The 12,081-nt window shown below is 43.8% G+C and overlaps 1 protein-coding gene across 2 annotated transcripts in view; it reads left to right on the top strand.

Annotated features, from left to right (window-relative positions):
- The window catches only part of POU6F2 (POU class 6 homeobox 2), an 812,961-nt gene that overhangs the window by 135,440 nt on the left and 665,440 nt on the right, over window positions 1-12,081 (top strand). The gene's annotated exons all lie outside the window — the stretch shown is intronic.

Here is a 12,081-nt window from a genome sequence, read left to right as displayed (position 1 = left end):
AAGGGGTCTAGGGCATCGTAGGAACCCCCCACGGCTACTGATAGTTGTGTTGATAGGTTCAGGGGTCTGCAATCCGATAGCTGCCAACTTCTCTGGTTTTCTGGACTTAGCTAGCATTTCTGTTTTTGCCTCCTATGGTGACTCAATCATAACAGGTAACTACGGGACAATGTTACCAAGGGGCATAGACAGAGACATAAACCAGATCAAGCTGGGATCAAAGCACAAGATAGCACAACAGTACCAAAGGGTTAGACGGAATGGATAGTCAGGACGTAGCAATAGATCAGAAAACCAGAATTAGCAATAGACAGTACAATAGGGACAAACTGTAACGGAGTAACAATAGCCAAGCTAGGGGGTCAGAACCAGAGAAGACAATAGTACCAAAACAAGAGACAGAGAACAGAGTGAGGGGACAGACCGGGTCATACACAGGAAGCAAACAAGCAACGCAGTATATACGCACACCAGGGGTCAGACACACAGCCGGAACAACAGTATAGCTGACAGAGAACCCTGGTAAGAAGTGAGTATAAATACCCCTCCCGGATCAAGAAAGAGGCCACGTACATTTAACCCTGTGAGTGCAGGGCAAGAACTCTGTCCAAACCATGACAAGTATAAGATCCAGACACAAGATTATAGAAGCCATGTTAAAAGGGTTGACCTTTCTTAAACTACAAGACTGCAGTCACTCTGTATGGCTGGAGACTTATGAATTCCCACTTCGCGCACAGTGATGATTCTCCTGTGCCGGTGCTGGGAGCAGACCATGACTGCATGTATGTGACTGGCATAAATGCGGTCACGTGCCAACTAGACGATATTTGGCTTCGCTCAATGCAATTGCATTGTGTGAAACCAGAAACAGTCTAGTCGGAATATGGCCAAAGTATACAAATCAAATACTAGTGGTCACAGGACTGCCTGCTCCTGGTGCTGACAAAGGAGAATCCTCACTGTGTGCAGTGCATGTGATATGAGGATTCTTAAGTCTGCAGTACATAGAGCTTGTACCTTGAGACCGGACAACCCCTTTATGTTGTCCCCATTTTCTATGCCATGTATGACTTGTAGGTTGTAGGAGACCTCTTGGAGATGGAAGAGGATCCATTGTCTTTCTGTAACCATACAAAATGAAACCTTTTGGAGTATAAACAACTGAGATCAATAGATGTTCACGTCACTTTACAGTGTTTTGACAGCTAATTTAAAGCTGCAATGAGACCCAAGATTCTCTCATGCAGAGGTGCATTTATAGAGGTTGAAATTGAAGATAAGTGCAACTTTACCCATGACATAGTTACTGATGACAGAATTAGACGTTTAATAGCTATTTTACACTTTTAGCACTAAGTATGTATATTTTGACCATACTTAAAAACTTATCAAATGAATTTTATTGCAGTTTTTACTTACTGATAACAGGCTATTACTACAATAATTCACGAGCCATTAGGGACTAGTATTTGTAAAGTGTTATTGGGCTGTAAAGCAATCTGAAAAGCCGCATTTATTTATGTTTTATTTTTAGTGAAATCCTTTCTGCGGCAGCTTTTGATAGACATTTGATGACTTGAAATGTGCAGAGATAATCAGTATCATTACACAATAGCATACGTTCACTTTATACGTAGCAAGACAGTCTGTTCATTAAGCTTGTGCTTTGAAGAAATTGCAGAGCTTTCAATACCTCAAAGGCTCCCTCTTCAAGTGCACCATGCAATTGAAAAGAGTGGCACTCACTTGGAGTGATCATTATAAATGACCAATGCTCCTGAGTTGAGGCCACTGAAGTTTCTGTAGCCAAGAACTATGTAATCTCACCTCACATTTACTCATTGACGAACTTAAAATTATTGGTTCTAAAACTCCTGTTTCTGTATGTTTATCTTTTGGTTTGAATGGTAAGGGTACTTATAATAGATGAGTGGATTTATTTCAGGCTAATTGATCAAGTATGTATACCAATTATAAAATAAGAATGCTTTAAAAAATAGAAGTGCTAAGAGTTTGATTTTATCAATTAACACAATGCTAAGTGAATGAACAAAAGAGAAATCTAAATGAAATCAATGTTCGGTGATATCTCCTTTTGCTTTCAAAGCAGCATAAAAGTCTGATGCGGCGACCGCAACAAATTGCAACACATTGCGTTCAACGCAGGTCGCTGCATCGTCAAAATGACGCATGCGGAGGCATCCACATACATCCGCATGGCCTGAGTACCCAATGTTAAAGATAGGTACGTAGGCTGCATGCAGACGTAGGTGGAGCTGACCGGAGGAGGTGCGGCAGTGGGCGGAGCTTCACGGAAGAAGTCCGCAGCCCTCCGCAGCTCGGTCAAATGCTAGTGTGAAACTAGCCTAACCACAGATCTTTTGTAGATGTAGCTTGTACAAATCCTTCTATTTCCCAATATAATCCTAAAAAGGGCCTTGATGAGATCAGGGCTCTGTGGGGACCACATCATGACTTCCATGGCTCTTTGTTTTACTTTATGCTGAAGATACTGCTTAAAGGGAACCTGTCACCAGTTTTGTTCTATGTCATCTAAAACTATGACCTCAATCAGCTCTTCTGCTGCTGTCCGTCAATGGTTATTTAACCCCCTGACTCCCCCGGGATACCTACCAAAAAAACCTTTTGATGTTCTCCAGCATCATATGTTAATCCTGTCAGTCCAGTCCAATGGGCCTGGTTTCTGCCCTCTCCACCTCTCCTACCTTCTCTATCTCTCTTCCAGGTCTGATGAGAGCTGTCTTCTTGCTGTTATTTACATGGATGATGCCTTCTGCGTTATACACATAGCCGGTCAAAATCTCGCTCCTCTGCAGAGAAATTGCTGGCTCACGCCAACATACTATGCTCTGCCCTTTTGCGGTGAGAGCCTAAATCATAACAGCCCATGCGCACTTATGTTTTCTGCTCATCCACATCAATTACAGCAGGAGGACTACTATGAGCATCCGGGATGGAGGGATAGAGAAGCCAGGAGGAGGGATGGAGACTGCAGAAACCATGCCCATCGTACCGGACTGACAGGATTAACATAAAGCACAGAAGAACTTCAAAAGGTTTTTTTGGGGGGCATACAGGTGAGTCAAGGGGTTATATAACCAATGATGAATTGCAGCACAGGTATTGATTGAGGATCTAGTTTTAGTTGACACAGGACAAATCTGGTGACAGGTTCCTTTTAATAACATTGGCTGCATGTTTGGGGTCTTTTTCTGCTGCAGAAAAAATTTGGAGCCAAACAGGTGTCTCCTGGATGTTACTGTATGATGGATAAGTATATGTCTTAGCTCTGAACTTTCATAAACCAGTGGAAACCAGCTACACTCATCTATTGTTCAGATAATTCTGGCCAGAAGTGACCTTCAATGAAGAAATATGGCCAAATCCATACTTTTGGCATGGAAACAAGCAACTCAGCCATACATGAAAGCATACAGTGGGTACGGAAAGAATTCAGACCCCTTTAAATTTTTCCCTCTTTGTTTCATTGCAGCCATTTGGTGAATTCAAAAAAGTTCATTTTTTTCTTATTAATGCACACTCTGCATCCCATCTTGACTCAAAAAATTAGCACAGCGTGCAAGGCCTCAAAATGTCTTCCGAAGTAGGAAGAGTGCAGTGTGGCACTTTTTTTAACAAAATCCTAATGATCAGGCAAAGGTTATCTGTAAGAAGAGCGCAAAGACCTTTAGCCGAGGGAAAAATCTGAGAAATTTGAATACCAGTTGCATGCTTAGACATTTAACCAACATGCACTTGCAAGCGTGGACGGACTACCAAACCTCATGTACCACATGTGCAACTGCTCCCAATGAAGGTAGTCAGCACCGCTACATTGTTTCCCCCACTGTAAGCCCACCGGTTAGCACACCACCAGCAGAAAATGTTGAGGTGCACCTCACAACAGATGCATGGTCCAGTAGGCATGGCCAGGGCCATTACGTGTCCATCACTGCGCACTGGGTTAATGCGGTGGATGCAGGGTCCACAGGGGACAGCGGCGGAGGGACAGTGCTGCCTAGCCCACGGTATAGGAAACAGTTGGCTGTAGGCGTTCGACCCTCCTCCTCCCGAAGTGAAAGCTCGTCCATAGAGCGCAGTCGCACGAGCACTCCATCCACAGCTGCCAGTGTTGCACACTCGGTGTTCCACTATCGAACAACTAGTGGTAAGCGTCAGCAGGCTGTGTTGAAGATGATGTGTTTGGGCGACAACAGACACACCGCGGAGGTATTGGCCAACTACTTGCAGCGACAAACTGAGTCATGGCTGGGCAGTCTACATCTTGAGGCAGGCAAGGTAGTTAGTGATAACGGCCGGAATTTTGTGGCAGCCATAGCCCTTTCAAAACTCCTACACATACCTTGCCTGGCTCACACCTTGAACCTGGTGGTGCAGTGCTTCCTCAATAATTATCCGGAGTTAACAGGCCTGCTCCAGAAGGTCCGAAGACTGTGCTCGCACATCCGCCGGTCGCCCGTACACTCCAGTCGTATGCAGAAGCTGCAGCGATTGCTCCAACTTCCCAAGCACCGCCTAATTATCGACGTTGCAACAAGGTGGAACTCCACCCTGCACATGGTTGAGAGGCTGTGCGAACAGATGCAGGCATTTGTGGGAGGATACACAGCCAGGCACTTTGAGGGCAGACATGGAATTGCTGGGTGTGCAGTGGTCGAAGCTGAAAGACCTCTGTAAAGTCCTTCAGTGTTTTGAGGAATGCACATGACTGATAAGCGCAGACGACACCATCATAAGCATGAGCATCCCACTTATGCGTCTGCTCATGCAAACTTTGACACACATTAAGGAGCAGGCGTCTGCAGCTGAGGAGGATGAGGAAGAGGAGGAGGGAAGCCTTGATGACAGTCAGCCATTGTCTGCTCTGGGACCTCTCCTGGAAGAGGTGGAGGAAGAAGAGGAAGAGGAGGAGGAGGATGATGATGGGGATGATTATTTAGGGGAAGAGGATGCTTCTCGTGGGGCAAGTGAAAATGTTGGCATGGCAAGGTCAGGTACAGGATTTGTGCGTGACTGGAGGGATGTGGATTTGCCAGAAAGTGCTCCTCCACCCAGCACTCGCAGTGCATCATTGACACCTGGAACATTGGCCCACATGTCAGATTATGCCTTGCAGATCCTAAAAAGGGACCCCCGCATTGCCAAAATGATAAACGATGACGACTACTGGTTGGCCAGCATCCTGGATCCACGCTATAAAGGCAAATTCCAAAACATCATGACACAGGACAACCTTGACCTAATTTTGGCTAACAAACAAGCAACTCTGGTTAACCGTTTGTTTCAGGCATTCCCAGCACACAGCAGCGGTGATGGTTCTCCAACGAGCCGTAGGGGGCAACATGGAAGAGGTGTTCGTGGTGCACACATCAGAAGTGGCATTGGAGACAGGGGTTTCATGACCATGTTGTGGACTGATCTTTCAAGTCTCGCTCACACGACTGGTAATACTGCATCGATTGAAAGTGACAGGAGACAGCAGTTGTCAACTATGGTTACAAACTACTTCTCGTCCCATATCGATGTTCTCCCTCACAGGTCATTCCCCTTTGACTATTGAGCCTCTAAACTGGACGCCTGGCCTGAATTGGCACAATATGCCTTACAGGAGCTCGCTTGCCCTGCTGCTAGTGTGCTATCGGAACAGTGCTGCTGGCTCAATCCTGACAGAAAAAAGGACCCGTCTGTCGACCCAAAATGTTGATGATGATCTAACCTTCATTAAAATTAACCATGCATGGGTTTCAAAGGATTTTGTCCCACCTTCCCCTGATTACACATAGGTTGCCAGAAAAATGGCTCGCTTTTGTCCTCCTCTTCCTCGGACTTCTCCAATTCCTCCATTTGCAGCTGCTGAATGTCCAACATCAACATATGCCATTTTTTAAACCTCCCTAACTGGGCTGCCCCCCCCATGGCCAGGGTCACCACCTAGCACACACAACCGTGCGAGTGCCATTGCCCTGGACAGGTGGGTGGGCTGACTCTTGGGCGCCGGCACTGGCACAGGGTCCCTCATAGTGCAATCAAGTGTCTCTGACGGTGGGGGTGCACACCCGCCATCAGAAACACCGGCGTACTAAGAGGGGCCCAGTGCCAGTACCGACACCCACGAGTGGGCCCCCCTTGCTTGGGCAGGGCCCCAGCATTTGCAATATTTACCTCTCCCTGCTCCTCCGCTGTGTAGTCTGGGCTGTCAAATCCTTCCCTGGGACTGCCACTACAAATTTGGTGAACTGATAAATGATGGTTAAGACATAGCTATGCCCTGTCCTGCTGGCCGGGCTCTAGCTTCAGATGATCAATGGCTTCCATTTCTTATGGACGTCGACTCAAAATGAGATGCAGTGGTGGTTTATCATCAGTTTTCACAGTTTTCCTACTCACAGACGTGTGACATTCCTGCCCACATTTTTAAATATGCCCTCTCATGCCAATTCAATAGAATCACCTACAGCCTGTGGCTTCTGTCTTTTGCACTCCAAAGTTACCTGACAGATCATGATAGGCAGTGAGGACCATGTCTACATCTCTCCCTGTGATCAAAATTTGATGGAGATGAGTAACGGTGATGGGATGAACGGTACTGCGATACAGCAACCCTTTCTTCACAAAGAACTGTTTTTGCTGTCTCCACACACAAAGTAATTGAGGGTCAGCATCGCCTCTGAGAGTTCTCCCGGGAGTTTTTCCTGTGATAAGCAATTCCTAAATTTCTGCAATAACACGACTTTATGTTTGTACTTTTATCCATCTCGTTTCCTCTTGTGGAGAGTCTGGACTGTCTTACTGAGACAGAAATATATATGAAGATTTAAAAATACCCCAACAGTGTATACTGGTGTACGCTTCAAAAACATTTTCTTTTTTCTACTTTTTAGATTGTTGTCTAATCCATACTGAGGCTGTGAGTGTCTTTGTCGGACTCCGGAAATAAACACGGAGATTTTAAATGTTTAAACTATGCTATATATACACCTGTTATCCGGTGATACTGTTCCCTTTCTCAACTTTCTGCAATCTTGTCAAATCCATTCTGTGCCTGAGACCGTCTGAGTCTGCCTCCTCATTACAGATGAGTGGTGTTTGAGTGTAACTGTTGGCCAAGTTCAAATTCTAGCTGTTTTGGGCGGTGTTAGATCCGTTCATCGAACTACAACACTTTGATTAAAATTCGTCTGTTCGAGTTTCCGTTCGAGAACGTTTCGTTAAACAAAAGCGTATCTTTTTTTCACATTAATAATGGTTTTCAATGATAATATACAGTTTTAGGGCATAATAGCGGTGTCTGGTAGCCAGCGGTGTAGTACACCTGTGAAGGAGCTACACTGTGTGTGTTTCTAATAATTTTTTACCGCATATTGTCCTGAAAATCCTTTTGGTCCTAGTAACTGTGTCTGCTGCTCAGAAGAGGAGCCCACCCGTGAACCGAGCTATGCCGCCTGTTTATGAAAGAACCAGTTTTTGACTGCATTTACACCACTTAATACTTTGGGCCTAGTAACTGTGTATGCTACTCAGCAGAGTTGGCCACCCGTGAACCAAGCTATGCCGCCTGTTTACGTAAGAACTGTGTGCTACTCAGCAGAGGAACCCAGCTGTTAAGCAAGCTACAGCACCTGTTGTTTGGACACTTAATTTTTTCACATTCTTTCTGTAATGCCGTTTAGGCCTAATTCCGGAATTACGGTTGACCTGCACTTACTGGGAAATGCTTGTTCGCGGGGAAGAATTGTAATCCCAGATCCCCATCACTAGCGGGGTTCAGCGTGTTATCCACACCTGTAAGCGACACACGCTGGTCCTTTCATTGTAGCACGTGTGCAGCCCCGGACATATAAGGGCATGACAGACCTGTTATTGGCCGATCTCGCATGCCAGAGCCTCGCATGTCCCTCTAGTAAGCTGGACGCGGACCGCGGGGGCATGCCTGAGTCTCGTTCATTAACGGAATTAAGCTTGCAATCTGTGCAGCTTTTTTGTGGATGGCATGGTTGAGGTTGCCCGTGTTGAGTCCAATTAAGCCGCAGGCTCCACTCCTGGTCGTGCTCTTCTGGACATTCCTTTAAGGTTCAGCTTTGCAACCATACTGCCCCACGAAACCAAACACTTTTCCTTACAGTGACATTCTGGTCAAAGAGCGCGATGACATCACGTCTGTACGCCCTCTGCCTAAACAGGCCAAGTGCAGAGAGATGGAAGATGGGGACGATGAGGAGTCCAGAGTACAGGGATTCCTTAGCGAGGAGACTTATTTAATTGTTTTAAAGGTTGGGAGCAATTTTTGGGAGCACGATACTCTGGAGAATGATATCTGGGGCCCAGCATACACTGGAGCATTCCAAAGGGGACATCAGTCACTGGAGCAGCATTTACAAGGCCCATTATACACTGGAGCATTAGAAATGGAGCAACATTATATATGGAGCATTATTTGGGCCCATAAGATACTGGGGCTTCATCCATGGTGAACAACATATACTGTAGCATTATGTAGAGCTCATCATATACTGTATCGAACATTATATGGGACCAATGATTCTGTATGGAGAAATATATGGGCCTCATTACTCTGTATGGTGCACTATGTGGTGGCCATAATACTGTATGGAGGAATATACTGTCTGTTTTTGGAGCTATTGGAGAATTTAAAATGGATATAAGTCATGTGATGTAAGAATTGAAGTATTTTTCATTGTACTGTACCGCTATTTCTCTGCCTTATCAAAGGATCATGAATTGTGTCATGTGTTAAAGGAGCCCAGTGACATTCTTTGGCCCTGGGCCCACGAAAATCTGGAGCCAGCACTACCCCCCCACAACTTTAGCCAAATAATCCTCAGTTTTCAATGCCTAACTATTATTATAAAGTAAATTAAGGTTGACAAGCTTAAGGAATAAGAATTGATGGTTTTGGCATTAAAATGGGCACTCTAGGTGTGTTTCCTGTCCTCCACTCACTGCTGACTTTTCTTCCCCATTGACTTACATTGGGTTTCGTGTTTCAGTCGGACTTCGACCTTTCACAATAATCGGCCGATTTTGTTCGACCCGACTTTTGCGAAAGTCGGGTTTCGTGAAACCCGACTCGACCCGAAAAAAGGCAAAGTCGCTCATCTCTAAAGAAAGCCATTTCTCAAAGATATCCTTAAAAAGTGCCATTTAACGTTTGCAACAAGCCACCTGGGAGACAAATCCAAACATGTGGAAGAAGGTGCTCTGGTCAGATGAAACCAAAATCAAACTTTTTGGCACCAAAATGTCAAATGATATGTTTGGCATAAAGGCAACACAACTCATCACCCTGAACACACCATCCCCACTGTCAAACATGGTGGAGGCAGCATCATGGTTTGGGCCTGTTTCTTTTCAGCAGGGACAGGGAAGATGTTTAAAATTGATGGGAAGATGGAGCCAAATACAGGACCATTCTTGAAGAAAACCTGTTGGAGTCTGCAAAAGACCTGAGACTGGGACGGAGATTTGTCTTCCAACAAGACAATGATCCCAAACATAAAGCAAAATCTACAATGGAATGGTTCACAAATAAACGTATCCCGGTGTTAGAATGGCCTAGTCAAAGTCCAGACCTGAATCCAATCGAGAATCTGTGGAAAGAGCTGAAAACTGCTGTTCACAAATGATCTCCATCCAACCTCACTGAGCTCGATCTGTTTGCCAAGGAAGAATGGGCAAGAATTTCCATCTCTCTATGTACAAAACTGATAGAGATGTACCCCAAGCGACTTGCAGCTGTAATCGCAGCAAAAGGTAGCGCAACAAAGTATTAAGTTAAAGGGGCCGAATAATATTGCACGCCCCAATTTTCAGTTTTTGAATTTCCACAAAAATTTAAAATAACCAATAAATTTTGTTCAACTTCACAATTGTGTTCCACTTGTTGATTCTTCACCAAAAATGTACATTTGGCTTGAAGCATGATATGTGGGAAAAGGTTGAAAAGTTCCAGGGGGCTGAATACTTTCGCAAGGCACTGTACAGAGATATCCTGGATGAAAACCTCTTCCAGAGGGCTCTGAACCTCAGACTTGGCCGAAGGTTCACCTTCCAACAAGACAATGACTCTAAGCACACAGCTAAAATAACAAAGGCATGGCTTCAGAACAACTCTGTGACCATTCTTGACTGGCCCAGCCAGAACCCTGACCTAAACCCAATTGAGCATCTCTGGAGAGACCTGAAAATGGCTGTCCACCAACATTCACCATCCAACCTTATGGGACTATAGAGGATCTGCAAGGAAAAATGGCATAACATCCCCAAATCCAGGTGTGAAAAACTTGTTACATCATTCCCAAGAAGATTCATGGCTGTACTAGCTCAAAAGGATGCTTCTACTCAATACTGAGCAAAGGGTCTGAATACTTATGGACATGTGATATTTCAGTTTTTCTTTTTTGATAAATTTGCAAAAATTTCTACATTTCTGTTTTCTTTTCAGTCAAGATAGTGCGCAGAGTGTACATTAATGAGAAAAAAATGAACTTCTTTGAATTTACCAAATGGCTGCAATGAGACAAAAATGTAAAGGGGTATGAATACTTTCCGTACCCACTGTAGCAATTTGGGTGCAGAGAAATGGTAGCAGGTGCTCTGGACTGATAAGTCAAAAGCTCAAAATGTAAAACATTTGTCTGTAACATAAGGCAGCTTCCAAAGGTCAGAGGACCGGTACAATAATGAAAGTCTACAGTCAACAGTGAAGCATAGAGGAGGAATTCTGTTGTCAGTTTGGTGCTGCATTTCATCAAATGAAGTTGGCTATTTGGTCAAAATTAATGGTGTCTCCAGTGCTGTGAAATAAAGGAAGATACTTATCCATCTTGCAATTCCACTAGGAAGGTATCTGATTGGTTCAAGGTTTATTTTACATCAGAACAACAACCCCAAACATACAGCCAATGTCATTAAGATCTATCTTCAAAGTGAAGAAAAAGAAGCCCTGGAAGTGATGATATGGCCCCCACGTAGCCCCGTATCATTGAGTTTGTGTAGGAATATATAAAGAAAAAAAGTATTTCTTCTAACTTACATCTAGAGAAGAACTGATGTTTGGAAAAACCTCCTTGCTAAGTTACTTAAAAAAACTGTGGGCATCCTAGAAGAATGGATGCTTTGATGTTGTTTTGAAGTTAAAGGTGGTAGATTTCATTTAGATTTTTTTGTTCTCTCTGTTGGAATATGTTTGGTGCAACAACTCCGTTCCTGTCTATGAGTGTTTAGTTGCTAGATTTGTATGCGGTTTATAAAGTTAGAACAAAAAAAACTCTCAGAGGCTCACAGAGAGATGGATAGCATGTGACTGTATTTCCTATTCTTCTTGTTTCTGTGTATGGAAAATGAAGCAGCCTACTGCAGATGCTGCACAGATAAAGACACACAAATGATTTATTCCTGATCTATTAAGCTCATCATATATTGTTCCTGATTGTTCCTGAATATAGAAGCTCTGTTGTCACACACTTGTAGAGTATCCTGAATAATCTGCTGCCAACACTCACTTTGCATTTTAATAATAATGTAGGAGGTGTCAAAAATAACTTATGTGTCTATGCCATTATTTTTTTCCCATATATTAGTTTCCATTTAGCCTGCTTTCCAACTAAGAGTTTGTGGAGCTGGGTAGGGAAATGAGTGACTTCAGACGGAAGCATGAAAAGTCTTCCACCTACTAAAGTAAAGTTCGGTGGCTATTTTAATTCTATGGTGATCACCTCCTAAAAAAACCATTGTGATTTGCTAATTTGAGAGTATTTAGGAGTTAAGTTACAATTACATTTCCTTTAGGCATTTATTTTACTTTATTCCCGGAGGTATGTTTTCTATTTGTGGAGACTATGCAAACATAGGAAGTCTTGAAGGATTTGTAATACTCTCTAGGAAATTAACTATGAAATTAGCATTCCTGGAAAAAGGAAGATTTTTGGTTTAGCTAATAATCTATATTCATATTGAGAACCTTGTTAAAGGGTCAGACACTGATCAATAGGATAACTATCTACAATAGGTGTCTTT

Source organism: Dendrobates tinctorius, unplaced genomic scaffold (genome assembly GCF_039654945.1).
Source record: "Dendrobates tinctorius isolate UK_male_01 unplaced genomic scaffold, ASM3965494v1 ptg000162l, whole genome shotgun sequence".
NCBI classification, from domain to species: Eukaryota; Metazoa; Chordata; class Amphibia; order Anura; family Dendrobatidae; genus Dendrobates; species Dendrobates tinctorius.
Note: the sequence above shows the minus strand (reverse complement) of the source record. Positions and strands in the feature narration are given on the sequence as shown.